Source organism: Lactuca sativa, chromosome 4, assembly GCF_002870075.4.
Source record: "Lactuca sativa cultivar Salinas chromosome 4, Lsat_Salinas_v11, whole genome shotgun sequence".
Taxonomy (NCBI): Eukaryota; Viridiplantae; Streptophyta; class Magnoliopsida; order Asterales; family Asteraceae; genus Lactuca; species Lactuca sativa.
Genome location: NC_056626.2, coordinates 365,217,146 through 365,241,140, shown reverse-complemented (window position 1 = coordinate 365,241,140; position 23,995 = coordinate 365,217,146).

Below are 23,995 nucleotides of genomic sequence, written 5' to 3'. Positions count from 1 at the left end.
CCGTCATGATGCAAGCCACTTTCGTAGCATCCCTTTCATGTGCCCGAAACTCAGCGATCTCCTGAGGAGTTGCAGTGGACTCATTAATCTCCTTAAGCTCCTTGTCAAGGACATATTCTTTGTCCTCGTAGCGGGTAATCATCCTGATGTTTCTGATCCACTCATTGAAGTTGGATCCATCAAAGGTGACTTTCCCACACAAGTTCATAAGGGTAAAGGAGCCATTAGGATTAGAGCCAGAAGCATTGTTGAAAGACATCTGAAGGAAGGAGGACAAGATTAGTTTAGATATAAGAGAGTCCTTAATAAAACACCCAAATGTAATATTAAGGCTAGGATCCAATCACAATATAATATAACTTAGAAGAGGTATGCCGTAATCTAAGCTATATCATATTTGAAAGGTAGGTGAATGACGATTCACCAATTTCCACCACGAAAACCGCAATATTTTAGTATTAGGTTTTTGAATGGTTCTTAGAAATTCCTAGATTCTTTGAGATTCAATGAACTTTTCAAAGGCATGTTTCAATCTCGAGTGTGCCCTCCAAGTTTTGTGACTGGGATACCGAGGATCACAAAACGAGGTGTGAAGTAACCATGCAAATCACTTGGTACCCTTAAAGTTTATCACTCAATCGATGTGCCGGTTAACCACACACGCTCCATCGATACTATAATAAACCCTAAGTCACCCTTTACCTACCTTGTTAAGTCCAAGTTAGTGTGCCGGTTAACCACACACGCTCCACCAACGACTTAATCAAAGTGTAAAGTGTAATTTCATGGAATAGCACCTTATTCACATTTTTCCTAAAGTAACTAAGATTGGGAATTTAATAAAACATTTAGTTACTTTATAATATTCATCATACTTTGAATGAGAATTAATAAGTCCTTGTCTTACCCGTTCGGCTAACGACCCTCCACCGATCAAGCAAGCGGTGGGTGAGAGTGGACACCCATTAAGTCACCATTTTATAGGCAACAACCTTATACCCACCTTATAGACCGGCTTCGTGAATGAGGCGTACTAGCGGTAAGACGACTTTGTTCTTATACATATATATATAATTATTAAATCATAATAATATAGGTATAAGGGTTGAATTTTAACTTTTAAAATTCTAGGGGTTGGAACTAAAGTTTTAACTTAACTTTACTTGTTCCAAAACTTGAGGGCAAGTTTTGTAAACTTTCAAAACTTTTCATTTCTTGTAACTTATGAGTTTAATAGAGTAATAAAATGAGGACTTTTCATTTTTTCCTAACTCTTGTGTTCTTTTAATGGTTTTTAATCCAAGAGACTTTTGGTTTTCCATAACTTGAGGACAAGTTATGGACTCCATTAAAACACATTATGATCATGAATTAATCTGCCACATAGGTTACAAATAATTCCTATGATCATCTAAACATCATAAGAACAAGAATATGAATATGAACACTTTCAAGAATCAAAATCACATTTAATCTTTGTAATTTTGATGACTAGTTGTTGTAAATGAATTAGAAAACACATTACACCTTCTAAAATAAGTTTTCAAGTACCAAAACATTTTAGGGTAATGATTCTAATCCATTTCCAGCAACTCAAGTCGAAATTCTGCACTCTGTCGACCCTACTCGCCGAGTGCATAAACCTACTCGCCGAGTAGGTTGAAGATACACATGAACTCGTCAAGTCCTCCCCATGGACTCGCCGAGTCCATCAGTCAAACAGCAAGATTTTCGACTTTCTTCAACTTTTAAGCACAAATAACAAACAAACAAGCCTAGGCTCTGATACCACTGATGGGTTTTGAGCATTCTAACACTTCCTAAGTGTACATGCAACCCTAATAACCTTGGATCTATGTTTGTCTAATTACCATGCAAAGTTGAATTCCAAGGTTATATTCCTATCTAGCATACATGGGGAACAATTTTAACTTGAATCATAGATAGAATAACTTACCTTGTTGTTGCTTGTGTTCCTTGAAACCTTGTGAGCCTAGCACCCCAAGTGTGATGCCTCAAATGCTTCACACAACACCAAATGCTCTTGGAAAGACTCTTGAGATAACACACACTTCTCAAAATCGGCCAAGCCCTCTAGTTCCTTAGTAGTAGTGCCAATTTTTGGTGGAGAATATGCTTCTTATATAGTGTTGACACATCTAGGGTTACACCATGTAAACCCTAATGTGTCATGACTCTTCATTTCCATGACCCATGGGTTTGTAACTCCCATGGAGCATCCATGGAGCATCCTATGGGTAGAACCCAACTTGATAATCCATGGAGCCTCTTAGCCCACTATACAAGATATGGATGATTTACACAATCAACCCATATATTTAATTAGTTATCCTTTGATCACTTAATTAATTCCAAATTAATTCTTTGATCAACTAATCAAATAATACTATTAATATATTAGAACTTATAATATATTAATAATCTCCAAGTGTTATTTCTCTCATTTAGTCTATCCAATTGCATGGTGCCATGCAACCCAAATGGACCATGCCGGGTCGGGTCAAGTACAAGCCCGAAATAGTTATGGACTTAGACACCTTATCCAACATATATAAACAACACGAAACGAGTCTTCTGAGAACTCCGTCTTCGCCAAAAGAGATCGTCGGGTACCTGTCTAATGTGAACCTGAGAATACAAGCGGTTTGAAAATCAGCATAAAGCTGGTGAGTTCATAAGCGGTTAGTTTTTCTGAAAATGTACGAGTTCCTTTGGTTTCCTGAAAAAGTGGTTATACAAGAAAATCCCATATTTTCTTATGTAAAGTTAGTTTCCAAATCCGAAAGTAAAGTAAATGATATACGATGAAAACATGATTGTTCTTGTGAATTGTAGTTCAGTTGTTTAACTTGTTACACTTTTCTAGTTACATACTACTGATACTCAGGAAGAACCCCGTGTTCTCCTAACTATGTGTGTGCGAACTATTACCAATTCTGATTATGTTCAGTGTCCTTCCCAGGAAAACCCCATGTTTCCCTGACTATGTGTGTGTGTGCCTGCCATCCCTGAATGTACATTAGCTTTACTACGTACATAAAGCTAGCAAATGAGTCTAAAAACGTTAATAATCTAGATTGCGAGTCCTTAACCATACTCAGACTGGATACGAATCGGACCATGGACAATATCCTTTTTATGACTTTCGTCACCCTTGAACCATTTGGTTCGGCTCTAGTTAGCAGCCAGGTGTGGGATTGTCAGTCCTGTATAGATCTATACACTCAAGCCACGCTCTCCTACGAACGGAGATTCTGGTTACAGGGTTAGTCCTCCACTATCTCGTGCCATGGAAGTGTTACAAGAACGTGTCTCCAATCTTTAAGATTACTCTTTACTTTTCGACTAGGAAAGCAGTACCTATGACTAGCTGAATTCTAACGTACATGTCCTTTACACTCGAGTCTAGGTGTTTTATTAAGGACATTACACTCGAGTCTGGGTGTTATTTAATGATTACTGTCCTTTACACTCGATCCTAGGTGTATTATTAAGGACATTACACTCGAGTCTAGGTGTTATTTAATGATTACTATCCTTTACACTCGATCCTAGGTGTATGATCCTAGGTGTATTGTTAAGGACATTACACTCGAGCCTAGGTGTATTGTTAAGGACGTTACACTCGATCCTAGGTGTTATTTAATGATTACTGTCCTTTACACTCGATCCTAGGTGTATTATTAAGGACATTACACTCGAGCCTAGGTGTATTGTTAAGGACGTTACACTCGAGCCTAGGTGTTATTTAATGATTACTGTCCTTTACACTCGATCCTAGGTGTATTATTAAGGACATACAGATGTTTTATGTTTTCTAATGGTATCTGTCTTTTACACTCGAACCTTAGTGTTTTATTACAGATATTACAATGGTTTATGTATTCTATCAGTTTAAGTTTGAACAATCAAATGCAAAGTACACAATATAACCATGTATAATAAGAATTGAAAATCGGGTTAAAACAAACAACTCTGCAAATTAAAACAGTTTGTTAAAAGGTTTTCAATTCTTAAAATGTACAATTATGAAACCATTTAACTGAAATCACGTGATTGAGTACAAGATATTCTTGTACTTTTGCTTGTATTCCCCCCTGAAACCATTGAAAAAGGATAGGGGTATGAACTCACCGGACGCGGAAGTGTGTCGATTTTAGATGCTAAACGTCAAATCGAGGCCTGATAACACGCGAGGTTCCTATGTAAAATGAAATGGCATACAAATATATCTAATTAGATTCACAAACTCTAATTAGATATGAAGTTACACTCCAACGAACGAAAACACCTCAAAACGGGTGTTTGGAGTGACCCGGGTGACATCTACGGACGGAAATTGAAGCGAGGGACTTGGAATTTGAGTTTACTCCCCAAGAGTAAACTCCCTAATGATGTTTATGGCCTAAACACCCATTCCCCATGAGTTTACGGCCGTAAACTCATGGTGGGGTGGTTTATGGTGTTAAATGGGTCACAAATGGATATTAACACTTGGAAATGCTTGGAATAATTTTACCTAAGGCTTGGATTGAATTAAAATCACCAAATACAACCCTTAAGGGAGTTTACGGCCTAAGAATGGGGTCTATGGCCGTAAACTCTCATATCCTCTTGAATAAGTGTTTTTAAGGTCTCAAAATTAATCACATGTGATTCTAAAAATTCTAACAAGCCTAGAAATGAATTTTGGGTACCATTGGACATCCTTTTAGGAGTTTACGGACATGGGATATGTTCTATGGCCGTAAACTCTCAAATGTGGGATTTTGATGTGTTTAAAGTCCTTAAACTATTTTTGGTAGACCCTATGATTTATTCCAAGGCTTTTGGTGGTGTTGGTTGGCATTCTAACACCTTAGAAATGATTTTACACCCATGTTTGAGGAGTTTACGGCCCAAGCATATGCCCTGGCTTTAAACTCATACAAACCTCTCAAAATTGATGTTTAATGAGTTCCAAGTCCATTAATCAATTTCTAAAAATCATATCTAGGGCTTGGTTGAGTCTAGGAAGGGTTAAATGGCTTAAAACCTCTTTAAATGTGGGTTTACGGCCTAGGCACCTTCTAAGGCTATAAAATCATATACAAGGCTTTAAATTATGGTCCAAGGCATTCTAAGCTCATTCCATAAAGTCATCTAACATTATCCAAGGTCCAATTGAGGTTTGGAAGGGTTTTGTTGCTCCAAAAACCCCCTTTATGTGAGTTTACGGCCTAGGACTGTTCTAGGGCCGTAAACTCATGGTAATGGCCCTAATACATGGTTTGAACTCGAATTTGAAGGCTAGAGAGGTTGCATAACAATTTAGGGAAGGTACCTTGGTGATTTGAAGCCTTAAACTTGAGATTTTTACCCTTAAATCTAGTTTGAGGAGAGAGGTTGGAGTGAAAGTTGTAAAATGGAGCAAAAGCTTCAAAATGGAGACTTGGATCACTTTAAATAGTGTCCAAGTTCGGGACACGGTAGAATTCTACCCGATACCGACATTAGACGGGGCTTTTGGTCGCACCCGGCCAATTTGCCGTAACCCGATATGGTTGATTCTAGAAATGTTCCGATCATTAATATGAGACGTTAGAATGAGTTCTAAGGGTATTAAGACACTTATTAAGTCATAAAATAAAACCCACAATAACGACTTAATAAAAGGTCGGAAACGGAAACGAAATCGGAAACGGCGATTGGATGATTGGAACGGGTTGCGATAAGGGTTACATTTAGGGATATGAATTTTGGGTTGTTACAATAGGTCGTGTTAACCCTAGTACCTCGGGATAACAGTTACATATGCTGTGATAGTCCTAGTACCCAGTGACAACACCTACAGTAGTGCATTTTCCTGTTTACTTTATTTTGTGATACTTTCACATAAACGATGAGTTAGACTAAGTACTTTAGTACTAAGCAATTAAAGGAAAACTATCATTTTACTTACAAAAACATTCGGGTCTTGGTAGAAGACTACAATTCATACTTATAGGAAATAAGGGATTTTCTAGGGTTTCCATACTTACATCAACACTTTCATTTAAAGGTTTACATGGCCTTCATAACAGATTTTCATAAGCAAGGCAATGACACTTAAATACTTATGAATTCACTAGCTTTAAAGTTGATACTCTCTTTCAAAATAACTTGTATTCTCAGGTCAACAGTAGACAGGTACGATGGCTAGGTTTTGAGAAGACGGAACAGACCAGTCTCGTCTTTTATTTTGATTGTATTTTTTGGTGTCTTATTATAAAATGAAAGAACACACATGTATTAAAATTTACTTATAATGCAATGGATGATGTTGTTGCTTGTTTATTATATTACACTGTTGTGATACTGTCCATGACGTCCTCCACCTCTGAACGTTTCCGCCGTTCGTGGTTTTGGGGTGTGACAGATTGGTATCAGAGCATTGTTTATAGTGAATTAAGTATATCAACCCATAAAAGATATACTAACTATAAAAACATTGCGATTAAAACACTCTGTCTAAGAGTTTATACCTTTAAATAATAAAATATTTAACAAAGTATACGTGCCTGCATTCATACTAAAATCAGTGTCTCAATGACAAGAGCAAAAGTATTACGATTGTTGAATATCACAGGTATGCTCGGGGATGTATGGTCAGTCTTGGGAGTGGCATAGCCTGATCAACTATGTTGTTCCAAGGAGTGATTAGCAGATGCCCAAGAATGGTTGTGATATGGCAACAAGTCTAAAAACTTACCAACATTACCACAATGAGAACATTATAACAGAACCTAAGTCTAAAATACCATAGGGGTGTTTTGTGTTACTATAAGTACTTTATACTTGAGAACTAAAACGGAATCTTCATTCCTAATTTGATAATTGATAAGTGGATACGCTAAAGTTATATGTAACTAGGATGTTATAGACTTAGAATCGGTGAAATTTTTGCTTTACCCTTATTCCTTGTGAATTTGAAGTTGAGGTCACTTATTCGAAGGCCTATCCTGTGTTGATTACATATAACTGGTATGCACTTTACAAATAGCGATGGAGCTAATGAAGATTTCCTAAATAATTATCTAGATAGTTCGTCTAATAATTATTTTCTTACCCCAAATTCTCGCGTAGATAACATGGATGGATTCCATCCCCACGACAACCTGTTCCTTCCGAACGCGGTTATTGCTGGATGGTTTAGAGAAGAACCAGTTAATGATCATCCAATCCCTCTGAATGATCACCATGCTGAAGACCTTTCAGACGATGCCATCTCCGAACCCGAGGTTGAGAACCTACCCCAGGCAGCTCCCTTTCCGATTCCTAACCCTCGTCCGGCTTTTCATGGCCGGACGCCTGAGTGGGTGGAATGTTTGGAAACATGGAACCAAGGACAAGATCAGCCCATGCCATTTAATGGTGACCGAAGCTTCTATGACCTGAGCAAAGGGGGCTCAGCAGAGAGAAGCATGCCAATTCTGATCCGAAGAGTTGCCCGAAACGAAATTCAGGGCAGGACAGCTCTACAACGTATCGTAGAAATTGATACAAATGGAGGAATGCATATGCTTCACATCAGTCGCCTTGAACATGCTCGTGAGAGGTCTGAGAGAGACCATGAAACCCTGCTGCAAGCACTGGCTGAATCACGAGCCGAAGTCATGGAACTTCGGGTACGCCAGAGAGTGTACGAAAGACACCTACTTGATGTGGAACGCCAAATGGCTGAACTGAGAGTTCACCAGAGTGATGACCGTCGCCAGTAGTAGATGCGTTACGTTATATTCCTTGTTAGAAAGGAATCGTGTTCCTGTCTATGCCCGATGTGGCATTTTCTATGAAACTATCTTGTACTGTAAGTACTTTAGTTAGGTCTTCTTACTGTCAGGAACCATCTTCTCTGGTTATGATGTAAGACCTTTTACAAGGTCATTTTCCCGAACTTGTACGTCATGAATATCAAAAATATTGACAGTAGGCTAACTTCTGTGTCGTTCTTTATTCGAATACATTTATCATACTTTCATTAGATTCTATTTGAAACATGCTCTAGTCAAGTCATTGGACTATAGCAATTTGACTCCGGAGACATCTTCGAGTCTCTTTTAATGGTTGGATCATGTTATTCGCCAACCATTGATACCTCGGCTAGAATGACAAACATCTTGAGACCATTGCATGAACTTACTTCTGATCTTTGCTAGGACTGCATCATATGGATGTCGGTCAAACCTTCGTGAACATACTTCCATTCCATACTAGGACTGCATCATAGGGATGTAGGTCCAACCTTAGAGAACATACTTCTATTCTTTACATGAGCGATTGAACTACATTTAGATTCAACCATTTTCGCTCACAAATTCGTTTCCTTCCGTGTAACAGAATCATGTCATCCAAGAAAGACGATCAGCCCATCAACCAAACGCCAACTCTTCAGATTGATGCAACTACCTTTCAAGCTGCAGTCTCGGCTTCCATGTCAGCTATTCTGACCCACCTGAATGCTAACGACGCAGGTGTTAGCGGGATTGTTATCAATCATTCCAATCCAAGTAACAAGCGAAGGTATTGGACTAACTCTAAGGACAAGTCGCTTCGAAGGGCGAACAGGAAACAACCACCAGTAACAACTTTCACAGCTACGACATCAGTACCTCCTACTACCATCCCTTCGGGCGTCCCAATGGTCCCCAAACCAGGCAAACTTTGTGCTAGAAAACTCCCAAAATGCATCAAATGCAATTATCACCACCATGGACCTTGTAGGGAGATGTAGTGCTCACATTGGAGAAGGACAACGGCAAATCCGGATGAGTTTGACCTCAGAATGCAAAAAGGCAGTTAAGGAACCTAATATAGTATAGGTTCCCTCCAAATCGTCAGTATTTAGTATGTACAAAAACATGTTTAAAACTAGTGCAACCAGAGTCTTATCTTTTGCGAGATTCTGTGCGTTAAGGGAGTCTCGTGCTGCGTATACTTGTCTTTTGTAGTATACCTTGTTTCACAGCAATAGTCTTGTAAAAAAATCCTAAGTACAGTAACTCTGTTAATGGTTGCACTGTCGTGTTTTGTCTGTAACGCCTTATGTTCAAATCTAATGTCTTTAGTTTCCATATGTTTCCGACTTTATCATTCGACTCGAGTAAATGAATTTTCGAGATACCAGCTCCATACGTGCATCTCCTTCTCAGAAATCGTCTTTTGGGAAAGTTGTCATATCAGAACACCGAAGTACTCATACAAAGAGTACCTTATAGTTCTTTTCCTTTCCGAAGGAATCCCCACAGTATTACTCATGCAGTACATCAAGTTCAATTCCAGGATTCATACAGTTGATCTATCACTGAAGAAGGTATACAAGAGAGTGATATATAATCAATGTTCTACAGGTTTAGAATTGATGATTCCACTTTAACTTCTTTTCCCTCGATGGGATGTGAGATTAAGGAAGAATCAGTTATTCGACTACCTTTTCAGTCTTAATTATATATGGCTCGTATACCCGAAATTGTGATCATTGAATCACATATGAATTGTAATATGAACTTCAGGACGGAGATTGTCCAGGAGTACGAGTAATTGCATTGGCATAGGAACAAACTTAGAACCCGGTATGACTCTTATAACCAGATCGCCTTACAGTCTAAACACCTACAGAAGATACAAGAACAGCCCAGACAACACAACGAACTACTCAACAATAGAATTAGGAGACCAAGCTTCTCACCCTTGAGAGCTCCGGTCTTATTATTACCAGAAGTCGACGGAATGCATCTTATGTACCTCGACGACCAGAGACTTCATTAAGATTTCCTTAGAAACTGTTGTCTCTTCCTCGCATAGATGAGTTGATTGAGCAACCATAGGGAGAGTGTTACTTTCAAAAATGGACCTGAGATCTGAATATCACCCGTTTGAGTGTTAGGGAAGGATGTCCTAAGGACTACCCTCCGAACTCGATACGGAAACTTCGAGTCCATAGTGATACCCCTCGGATAGGACCAATACGCCCATAGTATTCATGAGCTAAATGAGTGGAGTACGCCTTTCTTACTGGGATCAGTTCGTCATTTCTACATATAATGACTACTTATCTACCCTCGTAGTAAGAAAGAACCCATGGAAACATTACCCTTGGAGATACTTTTCGCAAAGTTCTCTAATCAAGAGTTTTGGAATTTAGAGTCAAATTTCCTGAGACACACTATTAGTGTTGTGGAAATTGTTGAGCACTCTGTCAAATTATCCAAAACCGTTGGGAATTTGTCGGCACCATAGTCACCGACGGGAAATTTGCCAAATTTTAGGTCTTACAGACATACTATCATAGTCCATTCGGAACTCCCCGTAAACTTCAGGAACACTTTCGACTTTGACCCAGCAAGGAATGGCCCTTGACTGGGAAGTAAGCGAGAGAAAGAACATTTGGAATTCCAAGTGAGAGACCAAATTCTTTAGGAAACCTCACTCTGGGAATGGCTTAATACGCTTCGTAACGCGTGGAAAGCTAAAACCCAATATAGTTAGGACCTCCGAGATTCTTACCAGAATCGGTCCTGCATTTCACAAACTAGACCTACTCCGCGAACTCAGTAATGTACATTTTCCCCTTTGCGTCTCGAACTTGAAACAATATCGTTCCATTAGGACTTTCATAATCCCTCTCGACGAGATCGAGATTTACGAGACCCTTGCCTTCGTATTAGAACCATAGTGAACCTCTACCGAGAGGTCAAGCGGATGAAGCAACGCCGTCACCCGTTAGTGAAGGTTCATTGGGATACCAACCGAGAACCCGATTTCACTTAGGATTGCGGGAACCAATCGATTAGGAAGTTCACATAACGACTCGAGCATTCGTACATACTTACTTGTCTAAATTCTAATTTCGGGATGAAATTCCCTTTAACAGGGGGATGATGTGACAACCCGAAATTTCCATTCTGAACAAACCATATCAAGACAATAGAGCATAGAACAGTTTCAGTGAAATTCAAGACTTCAGGTCTAAGTTTGGCAGTTTTTCAGGATTTACACTTAAGGAGATATGAGGAGAGTGGTTGCACTAGGGTTTTGTGCAACACTGTTATTCCAACACTCGGTTATATTAGAAATCATTTCAGGAATAAAAATATTTTCTGCCAAAAATATCTCAGGACTATAAATAGAATTCTGAACCAAATTCATTCATTATTTGCATTTCCAACTAGAGAAAAGCCATTTTCTCTCTCACGGATCTTCGGGTTTTTATCCCAAATCGTGAGTACCTCTTTCTAGTAGTATTAGAAAGCTTTATATGTGTTAATAACATGATTTAGTAGGCTAAATCACTAGATTTAGGAGTTTACTCCCCAAGGTGTTCTTGGGCGGTAAACTCCCGAAACCGAGTCTAGATTGTTCCTTGTGTTATGCTACTGCCTTAGACTCAATTGTAGGTGTATAAAGGAGAAGAAAACAATCAAAGAACACAAAGACATGGGAGTTTTCTATCTTAAAATACCTTGATAACAAAAGTATTAGCTTTGAAATGTTTATTAAAAATGACATCAAGTCGCTCTTAATTACTGTTCAAAACTCCTAGATATCTTGCAAAACCATTATTTAACCTTCTTGAATAAAACTACACTTATACGCATATTTTCTTATATATGTATTGATGTTATAGTTTCCATCCTTCGTTTAGTTTCCCCACACCCTGGTGTATCAAGGGTGCATAAATCTACTTGAACAACCAATTAATTTCCAGTTAATTATCATAGGGATAGTTAGAAGAAACAAACATTATTACTACTACAAGGAATCACACAAGAGTCAGTTCATTCATGAGTCTATACCAATACCTTACATGATACATGAGTACACTTACTTAGGATTACATGATACATGAATATGTTTACATATACTTACCTGATACATGAATACACTTACATGAATACCATACATGAACACTTTTACATAGTTGCATTATCCTGTATTTACTTACCTGGATACTTGTACTTAGAACTACGAGGATGATTTATTAGTACCTTCTGTGTAAATCTTCCTGCATATCCCTAGTACCTCGGGATATCTAGACAGGACCCTATCTCTAGTACCTCGGGATACCTAGATGGGCCCCTATCCCTAGTACCTCGGGATATATGGACGAGACTAACCATTCCGGAACCCATCTGTTAGCAACAGTGGGTGATGAACATCTACGGATGCCTATGGTTATTACTTATACTAGGAGTACCTTTACAGGGACTAACCCTTCCTCCGCCCTACTGCTGCTACAGAGGACAATTGGACAATCTTCGGATGTTCATTAGGTTATATAGGTCGTGTTAACCCTAGTACCTCGGGATAACAGTTACATATGTTGTGTTAGTCCTAGTACCCAATGACAACACTTACAGTAGTACATTTTCCTGTTTACTTTATTTTGTGATACTTTCACATAAACGATGAGTTAGACTAAGTACTTTAGTACTAAACAATTAAAGGAAAACTATCATTTTACTTACAAAACATTCGGGTCTTGGTAGAAGACTACAATTCATACTTATAGGAAATAAGGGATTTTCTAGGGTTTCCATACTTACATCAACACTTTCATTTAAAAGTTTACATGGCCTTCTTAACAGATTTTCATAAGCAAGGCAATGACACTTAAATACTTATGAATTCACCAGCTTTAAAGCTGATACTCTCTTTCAAAATAACTTGTATTCTCAGGTCAATAGTAGACATGTACGATGGCCAGGTTTTGAGAAGACGAAGCAGACAAGTCTCGTCTTTTATTTTGATTGTATTTTTTTTTGGTGTCTTATCATAAAATGAAAGAACACACATGTATTAAACTTTACTTATAATGCAATGGATGATGTTGTTGCTTTTTTATTATATTACACTGTTGTGATACTGTACATGACGTCCTCCACCCCTGAACGTTTCCGCCGTTCGTGGTTTTGGGGTGTGACAGTGGCTGCTCACGTCACATGACAGGAAGGAAGGAGGAACTAAGGGAGTTTCGCTCTCTCAAAGATGGCGGTATTGTAAAGTATGGCAAAAACTCTTTTGGAACTATTAAAGGCTACGAAATGATCACTAATGGCGAATTCTCTATAAGGAAGGTTGCATACGTTTAAGGGCTCCAACACAATCTCATCAGTGTATCACAGCTGGTGGTTGGTACCGGGTTAAAAGTATCATTCGATGATGAAGGCTCAGAAATTGTCGAGAAGAAGTCAATCAACGTTCTATTAAAATCCAAGCGAAAAGGAGAAATGTATCCACTGAACCTCAATCCGATAAGAGGTAAACCAGCAATCTGTTTACTCACAAAGGCTCACTACGATGAAAGCTGGTTATGGCATAGAAGACTCTCTCACCTGAACTTCAAGGACATCAACAAATTAGTTTTAGGTGATCATGTTCGAGGGCTGCCAGTTCTGAAATTCGATAAAGAACATCTCTGTGCAGCGTGTGAAATGGGAAAGCAGAGTCAGCAGAGCCATCCTTCAATAATCAACACTAAGGTAATAGAACCATTGGAGTTACTGCACATTGATTTATGTGGTCCATCGTCCATCGAAAGCATTGGAGGAAATAAATATATTCTGGTTATAGTAGACGATTTCTCAAGGTTCACATGGACCTTCTTTCTCAAGCAAAAGTCTGAAGCTGCACCAAAGCTCAAGCTCTTCATTAAACAGATAGAAACGCAACTCAGAAAGGTTGTTCGTAATATAAGGAGCGATAATGGCCTGGAATTCGAAAAAAGGATTTTAAATGTTTTCTTGCTGAAAAGGGGACGACTCACAATTTCTCAGCCCCCTATACTCCACAACAAAACGACATTGTTGAAAGGAGAAATCGATCCTTGTGTGAAGCTGCTCGCACCATGTTATGCTTTGCATCCTTGCCATTATACTTCTGGGCTGATGCATTTGCAGCTGTGTGTTATACTCAGAATCGATCTTACTTGAATAAACGATTCTCCATTACTCCTTACGAGATCCTGAACAATCAAAAACCGAACGTGAAATTCTTTCATGTGTTCGGTTCTAGATGCTTCATTTTCAACTCCAAAGAGAATCGAAACTAGTTCGATGCTAAGGCGGACGAAGGAATTTTCTTAGGCTACTCCCTGAACTCCAAGGCATATAGAGTTCTCAATAAACGCTCAAAGAAAATTGATGAAACATACTATGTCAGTTTTGACGATAGTTATGTTAAGAAGTTAAGAGCAACCGAAGATGCATCACAAGACATATTTCCAAAGAATGGTCAGGTTACTATCTGCATCTCGAATCTTGTCGACCAATTCGTGCTCTTGTTTGATGAGCCTCAGAAAGCAATTGAATCAGAATCAACTGCGAAAGACAACAAAGTTGACAATATGAAACAAGTTATAGATGATGCTGCTAGAAAAATGGGTGATGATCAATCCAACGGAACCGAAAGTGTAGATGGAAGAGAACCTTCTGGTGACCATCCTACTGTCTAGGGGGAGGGTTCTTCTCCTCATCATGATCAAGGTTCTTCTTTCCAGGGGGAGAACTCATCGCCAAATACAACAGCTTGCACTGAAATTCCAACCAATAAACAAGGTACAAATGCTGGTCCTGAACAGGAATCATTCTTCGAGGGGGAGAAAACATTTAGTGAAGATGACAATTTGTCTGAACTCGAAGAAGAAATCAATGCTAAATCGGATCCCATCTATGATCCAAAATTTCCTCCACTTGCAAAATGGACCAAAGATCATCCCTAGACTCAAATCATTGGGGAATCCTCTGAAAAGGTGTTGACTCGCTCTCAAATAAAAGTGAAACAGGCTGCTCTATTTTCAAAAGTCGAGTTTTGTATGTTCAATTCATTCGTCTCCAAAATTGAGCCAAAGAATATTAATTCAGCTCTTGATCATTCAGTCTGGGTTCAAGCGATGCAGGATGAGCTAAATGAGTTTGAACGAAACAAGGTATGGTGTCTTATTCCAACACCAAAGGATGCTTCAGTTGTCGGTCTCAAATGGGTATTCAGAAACAAGATGGACAAAGAAGGAAATCTCATTCGTAATAAAGCTAGGCTGGTGGTCAAAGGATATTGTCAGGAAGAGGGAATTGATTATGAAGAAACCTTCACTCCAGTGGCTAGATTAGAGTCTGTTCGTATCTTTCTTGCGTACGCTACTCACAAGAGCTTTGAAGTCTATCAGATGGACGTCAAATGTGCCTTCCTCCACGGTAAACTTGAAGAAACCGTATATGTTGAACAACCGTCGGGATTTGTGAACAAGAAGTATCCTGATCATTGCTATATCCTCGACAAAGCTGTCTATGGCCTGAAACAAGCTCCTAGAGCATGGTATGAAACTCTTACTCATTTCTTAAAAATGTCTAAATTCAAACAAGGTTCGGTTGACCCAACCTTCTTTCATAAGCGAGAAGGTAACCACCTTATGATAGTCCAAATTTACATTGATGACATCATCTTTGGCTCTACGAATCCTATCTTAACAACTGAATTCCGAAAGTTGATTGAAACTAAGTTTGAGATGAGCTCAATGGGTCCAATTAATTTCTTTCTTGGATTGAACATTAGACAGGGACCCGAAGGCATTTTTATTAATCAAGAAGCATACACCAAAACTTTGCTCACCATGTTTGGAATGACGAGAGACTCCAAAGTAAAAGTGTCGATGGCTTTTCGAATGGAACTCACTCCATCATTGGAAAAACCAGCCGCTGATACAAATCTTTATCGACAGATGATCGGGTCTTTGATGTACCTTACAACAAGTAGACCTGATATTATGTTCTCTATCTGTTATTGTGCTCGATTTCAAGCCAACCCGCGAGAACATCATCTTCAAGCAGTGAAGAACATCTTTCGCTATCTAAAGCGAAGTTCCTCTCTCGGTCTATGGTATCCAGCCAACTCCGGATTCTTCGTGCAAGCATTTTTAGATGCCAATCTGGGTGGCTATGGATTGGATCATAAAAGCACCACAGGAGGATGTTAGTTTCTGGATGGAAAATTAGTCAGTTGGCAATCAAAGAAACAAACTTGTGTTTCGTTATCCACTGTAGAAGCTGAATACATTGCTGCAACATCCTGTACATCTGAAGTCGTATGGATATAGAGTTAACTCCGGGATTATGGCTTAAACATGAAGAAAATCCCTTTATACTTTGAATCTGAAAGTGCAACCAGAATCTGTCACAACCCAGTGCAACACTCAAAGACTAAGCACATCGCACTGAGGTACCATTTCATCAAGGATCACGTCGAAGATGGCAACGTTGAAATTCACTTCATCAGAATGACGGATCAACTGGCAGACATATTCATAAAGGCCTTACCTGAAGCAAGCTTCAATAAGATTTTACAAGGCCTAGGAATGATGCAAGCCGAGTCAGTACCGAAATCACCTTCGCTCCCATAAAGGTAACAAGCGAAATAGAGCAAACCTAAATGAACCGAAATGAACCGAGCGTTCGGTCTATTTCGGGTTCGGTCCATTTTGGGTTCAGTCTATTTTAGGTGAAGTTGGTCCATGAACCGAAATGAACCGAGCGTTCGGTCTATTTCGGGTTCGGTCCTTCTGAACTAGCTTATTTTTTAAGGTGTTTCAAATGTATTATTTTGTATATTTTTTTCATTACTTCTTTTCTACTAATAAAATTCCAAAAATATTTTTTTCTTTTCGTTCAATTGGTCAATTCTCACAAAAACCCAAAAATATTTTCTTTGTTTTTTTTAAATATTTCCATATTTCTAACGTTTTTATGTTTGTCTATGTGTGATTCTCGACGGCATATCTACGGCAGTTAAAAGTTTTTTTCGTTACTTAGGTGTCCCTAGAAGCATGCTGCTGTATGTAGACTCAAGCCTCAACCGATTCCGAGTGAAGCCTTAATAACGTGATTAACACCAATCATGTTTTCCCAATTCAGGCTATCAAGTTCACTCTAATCATGAGCTACCTTACTCTACTCAAATTGAGTTTAGAGTTGTCTGCTTGGACCCTCTTTTCTTTAATAAGCAGAGGTACATTCACTTCTTATACCATCTCCATCATCTTTCTCCATTATATTTTGTTTCATCAATATAACCCCTAAGACTCTCGGTTTTAACCACTGAGGTTTATGGTTACACAAAATATGCGTTCATGATCTTAGTTTCATGTCACTATGTACTAAGTGAAACCCAAAATTCAACACCACTAATGAATTGACGGTGAATTCATAAATTCAAGATATTACTTGTTACCTAATGAAATCTCTTTTTCTTTTTGAGTGATCTTTATGAGATTGCCTTTCACCAAGGTTTCTCTAACCCTAAAAGATTCAGTTTATTTTTTTGCGATTTCTTAAATTCTCTCGTCACTATAAAACCTTTCTACCTACTTGTTCAACAGATCACAATGATCTCACAAGTAATTCATTCTCTTTTGGTCTTATATTAAGTATAGAAATTATGAATTGAAGCGAAAGCCACCCACTTTAACCTTTAAAAGATGCCTTCCAAAACTTCTCAACAAGTTATTGTTCGTTATTTCATGGGAAACCAAGCAAGCACTTCAATGTCTCTCTTGACTTTGAAGGAAGTGATTTCTGCCCAAAATCATTCGTTTTATGTCTAAATACGACATCACAGAAACTCCTAAAATGCTCGTTTTATTTCTTTATCTTTTACACCCTTTGCACGGAAATTTTTAATTTTCCAAAACTCTAAGTTTCACACAGAATATCAAGGCACAAACACTCAAGCGTCATCAGGTGAAACGATTGTGATGAAAAGGTCGCTGACTCAACAGAAATCCAAACGGTTTGGCGATTTGAAAAAGGTGACTTTTATGAAAAGGCGTGAAAAAGGGGAAACGTTTTTTCTCTCTTCTGCATCATCTTCGGCACGCCAACTGTTCCCACATCAACTAAGGCGCGATTTTAGAGATAATCCAAGATTTCAGCCGGATTCTTCTCTCTCTTCCTTCTACGTATAAAAGGAATTGAAACGGTACTCTCTCAACATTTATCACTTCCAAAAAGCTCTCAAAGAAACCTGGCTATTTTCTGCAACTGTTCATCGTCATTCTCAAGCTCCTACAATGGCAGAATCTTCATCTGTTCATGATACCTCAGCTCGTCAACCCCTACTTACTATAAAACCCCAACAAAACTAATCATCGATCTCACTCCCTTTGTTTATGATCCGTATATGCTGTATGTGGTTGAGTGTCTCAAATACTCACCACTCGTCGATGCACTAACAAAGGTTGAAATTGTGCCTATGTCGTTCTTGTCACATGTCTACTATACGGCGTTCTACGACAAGGCTAATGAACGTATCCACTTTGAGTTTCATGATGAGAAAGTCTCTATCTCCAAGAGTCGATTATGTGCCCTAATCGGTCTTTCTCAAGATCCGTCTCTGGTAAACCCTGATTCCATTACAACTGGCCAACTATTTACAATGTTTTATCAGATGGGGTATACTGAAACCCTAACAACCGTCACCAAGTTCAAGAAGTTCTGCCTTCCTCCTCAATGGAATGGCCTTTGCACACTCTTCTTCAAGGGATTGTCTGAGCGGAGTGCTGGTACTGATGGTGCTAGCAAGGCTTTCATGACGGTGTTGTATGGGTTGTACAGTGGGCTTAACCTTGACTATGGGTCCATTATTTGGCAGCAGCTGGTTCAAAGCCTGCTCTCTTCGTCCAAGCACTCGGAAATTTCATGTGGGCGTTTCTGGACTATTATCACCAAGTGGGCAATGGATCGCAATCGTGTCCCAATTACGACGGATTCCTTGCTTTCTTCCATCGCCACCTTTCATACGACGAAGATCATCGTCACTGATCCCACCAAATTCTCTTACATCGGCTCTATTCCTGAAACCATGCTGGGTAGTATCTCAGCTTCAAGCAATCTTCTTCAGCCGTACAAGAAACGTAAATCTGTTGGTCCTCGTGATCTTACTACTACAATGCTTCGCTCCATTGAAGAGGCTGATAAACCAGCCAAAAGGGACAAGAAGCCTGAATCGCAGAAGGAGGGACCGGTAACAAGACCATCCAAGGGCAGACCCCCAAGAAGAGGAAAACTGATAAAGCTGCTCCTTCTCAACCTCAACCGAAAAAGCAGAAGAAGCCTGCTAGGATACTTATTCTTCAATCCTCAAGCAATTCGGATTCATAATATGCTCCTCCTAAGCAGAAGAACGCTCCATCTTCAGACTCTGAGAACGAAAGTTCTGATGAAGAGGCTTCGGGCCGAGGGGATACTCCACCTCGCTCCCCTACTCCAGAAATTCCGGTTCGTTCTTTGCCTCCTTCACCCCCACCTATTACAAATCTTGCTTCTATCCCTCCTATCTCTCAAACAACCACCTCTCAACCTTTACTTCAATACCTATTCTGGCTCCCATTTTCACAGATATAATCTCTACCACCACTACAAAACCTACATTCACTATTCCCAAACCACCTGTAACCGAACCTACTTTTACAACCGAACCTTCTCTAACAACCGAACCTCCAGTAACAACCGAACCTCCAACTTCTTTAAAACCGTTATCTCCAACACCTTCTACAGAAACAACCCCGATTTTACGCGGTGAGAACATGGAGTTCGACTCTACATACTTTAGTCCTTACCAAGTACAAAGTGAGGATGATGACGATGAGCCTATCACCAAACGTCATCTCAAAGCGGTCAACGACAAGCTTGATCAACTGCTTTCCTCCTCTTCCTCAGGAGCTTATTTAGATGTTGCGTTAAAGGCCCCGTTCTCTTCAGTCATTGCAGAACATTCAACCTCATTATCTGCTGCAGCCAAGGCTATTGAAGCCTCCACTTCCCAATGTCAACAGGCCTCTCGTGCTGTTGATGCCTCTACTAAGGAGTGCAAGGAAGCGACCACAAAAGTCGATAAACTAGTTTCCCAGGCTCACCTGTTTTTAGATTTTTTGCAAGCTGCTGCTGCCAAGAATGCTGCCACTGTTAATTCTTCTGTAGAGACTCTTCAACAAACTCTTCAGTCTGAGTGCTCGAAGGTTGAAGTAGCACGCCTTGCTATTGAACAGGCAAATGACACATTCCATGCTAATGTCAACGAACGCTTAACTCAACTGCAACCAAACTTAGCTATGGAAAATGGAACTATGGATGAGCTTGCCAGATGCACAAATCAGCTTAAACTGCAAACATACAAGCTGCAAACTGATAATGCTGAGATTGATGACCTCAAGTCAGAAAAGGAGGTTATACGGTGTTCTGCTGCAGATGTTCACTCCATCCTTCTTCATCTTATTGAAGGTCATGATCCATTTATCACTATCACCATCCGAAGGCATTTGGCAGACAAGCTCAGACCGGTACTGGACGTTCTCAGCCGTATCGAGGGTGTTCCGGTGACTGGAGTCCAACTACAACAAGGGGGGAGAGAAAGAGTTGAAGCAAGTGACGAATCAACCTCTTCCATCTAGCTCCAAGCCAGCTGCTGAACCGAAGGATAATGAAGCTTCGGTCAGTAACAAGGATAAGAAAAAGAAGAAGATTGGTGAAGACGATACAGACAACGAAGATGATGTCTACGTTGAAATTCCCAGGAAACCTGTCCCAAAGGTTAATTCTTCTGAAAAACAAACTGAAGAAATTTCAATGAAGCAGCGAGCTAAGCTAGAACAGAAGCGAAAGGAGGTGGAGTTCCTAGAAAAGAAAAAGGCCATGTTCCCTGAATGGACAAAAGCTTCGCTTCAGAGGTGTGCAATTGACGAGCCATCTGTTCTATGGCTAGAGCCAATAATGTCATTTAGCCTTGACAACTCCAAGGATGCGCAGTTCGATATGCCAATCACTCGAAAGGCATTCATCTTCCACTGTTTCAACTCGACTGCTGCCATTCCATCTCCAGACCCGAAGGTAGATAGGGATCTATTAGAGTTTTACTTGGAGTTTGCTCAACCTCAATACCAGACTTGGAGCTCAAAGAAGATAACCACCGTCAAGGTGATGAAGCCCTATTTAGCAGGGAAATTTATCAATATCAAATTCAGGGTGACTAGAGGAACCGAAGGCTCAGTTCACCATTTTTCCATTGCTGATCTACCGAACCTCAACCCCCATGACTGGATTCTCCTCAACAACATTCTTTTGTCAAATCCTCAGGAGTATCAGCCAATAATCGATCGTGTCAAGCGTATGCTTGTTTGCTACATACATGAGGTAGCGAAGATGGACCAGGAAATTGCCTCTTCCATACACAAGCGACCAACGATCAAACCCATGGGCAGAGCTGGCAATGTAAATTCCATGATCAAGGGGAAGATAGATTCCAAGTATCACACAGTCATGTTGTCACACCCCCAAACCAGAATGGCGAAAACATTCGGGGGTGGATGACTTCACGTAGTATCACAACAATTGAATATTGTAAAGAAAGTAACACAACCATCATATATATAATAAAAACGTATCTTGTTGCATTATACATATTTGCAAAAGAATATTACAATATGATGATATAAATGTTTAATGATAAACGTCCTTAGCGTTCCTTCTTCAAAAGCTGGTGGTTACCTGTATTACTGATTCCCTAAGAAATACAAGTGGTTTCGAAAAAGTGTCAACAATTAAGTTGGTGAGTTCATAAGTGTTTTGCATTGAAAAAGTATGTCCTTTTGGTAGTAAATCGATGAACGAAGTTTTCAGAAAATCCAATATTTTCTATAAATGGTTTGAAAAGTTTCCATAGTTGGAGTGCGTTAGTATGTTCCATACTTGAATAATAATGATAAACTTTGTGCTAAAAATAATGTGGAAAACTGAATGCATATATGAATCTTGTAAATCAAACTTGTTTTTATACTTTTATGTGAGTTTTATAACCATACTATTGACACTGACTGCCTGTAACAACATTCTTCAGGTGTTGTAGTGTTATGACATTTGTCACCCCAGACCTGCCGGTCTAACTATAGCTAATAATTTAGGTGCGGGGTTGTCAATCGCGTTCCCAGGTGTATTCAGGTCCTCGCCTGGCGTTCCAGCAGACCTTTACAATAGGTATGCGGCTTTGTTTAGTCCTTTTTATTTCCCGACCCATGATCTCTACTGGTTCCTCTACGAATTGGAGATTCTCATTTATTGCAATTTCTTCTAGAGGGATGACAAGGGTCTCATCGGACAAGCACTTCTTTAGGTTTGATATGTAAAAGGTAGGGTGTACGTTGTGGAGCTCCTGAGGTAATCTAAGTTTGTAAGCCACTGGGCCGATCCTGGAAAGGATGTCGAATGGTTCGATGTATCTTGGGTTCAGTTTTCCGCGCTTCCCGAAGCGTATTAATCCCTTCCAGGGCGAAACCTTTAATAGAACTCGATCTCCGACCTGGAATTCCAAGGGTTTCCGTCTTTTATCCGCATAACTCTTTTGTCTGTCTCTTGATGCTTTTAGATGTTCCCGGATCTGAACAATCTTCTCCGTAGTTTCCCTTATGATTTCTGGTACAGTGAGCGTGTTGTCTGTTGCTTGTCCTTTTGCTAGCTATGTGTCCCCCACTTCGGCCCAACACAGAGGCGACCTGCATTTGCGGCCATAGAGGGCTTCGAACGGGGCAGCTTTGATACTGGTGTGGTAGCTATTGTTGTATGAGAACTCGACCAAAGGTAGATGTGTGTCCCATGCCTTACCAAAATCAATTACGCAAGACCTCAACATATCTTCTAGGGTTTGTATGGTTCTCTCACTCTGGCCGTCGGTTTGTGGGTGATAAGTAGTACTCATGTCCAATCTTGTCCCTAGAGATTTTTGTAGTGCCTTCCAGAACCATGAGGTGAACCTACTATCTCGGTACGAGATAATGGATATGGGCACACCATGTAGTCGTACAATTTCTCTGAGGTATGTCCTAGTTAGCTTCTCTAATTTATCCGTCTCTTTGATCGCTAGGAAGTGTGCTGATTTAGTTAACCTGTCGACAATCACCCAGATAGTGTCGAGTCCGCTTGCCGTTTTGGGTAGTTTGGTTATGAAATCCATGGTTATACGTTCCCACTTCCATTCGGGTATTTCTGGTTGTTGCAATAATCCCGAGGGCTTTTGGTATTCTACCTTGACCTTGGCGCACGTCAGACATTTACTCACGTAGGTAGCAATTTCGGCCTTTATGTTCGGCCACCAGTACAATTTCTTGAGGTCGAGATACATCTTATCGGAGCCGGGGTGTATGGAGTATCGTGTTTTATGGGCTTCGTTCATGACGACATCTCTGAATCCGCCAAACTTCGGCGGGCAGATCCGATCCATGAAGTAATGAACTCCATCATTCTTGACCTCAAAATTCTTATCCATTCCCCTTAAGGTTTCCCCTGCCACATTTCCAGATGTTAAGGCTTCTATCTAGGCTTCCTTGATTTGTGTGGACAGGTGTGAATGGATTGTCATGGTTAAAGACTTTACTCTACTGCCTGAGTATTCCTTCCGGCTGAGTGCATCGGCCACCACGTTAGCCTTTCCGGGATGATATCGAATCTCGCATTCATAATCATTTAGTAGTTCTACCCACCGTCTTTGTCTCATGTTGAGTTCTTTCTGGTTGAGGATATGTTGGAGGCTTTTATGGTCGGTGAAGATCGTACATTTCGTGCCGTAGAGATAGTGCCTCCATATCTTTAGAGCGAAGATAACTGCTCCTAGCTCAAGATCATGCGTTGTGTAGTTCACTTCGTGCGTCTTTAGTTGCCTTGAGGCGTAGGCGATGACCTTCCCTCGTTGCATCAGGACACACCCAAGTCCTTGGTTTGATGCATCGTAATAGACCACGAAGTCCTCCGTTCCTTCCGGCAAGGTTAGGATGGGCGCACTACCACCTTAAAAGTCAAATACATTTCTAATAATTGTTGGCCAATTTAAAGTCCGTTTGAGTGTTTTTAGTAGTTATTCTTCAAATGAACGGATGAAAGGAAGTATCGTCTCAAGTCTTGGATTTGCAAAACCGCACATACCA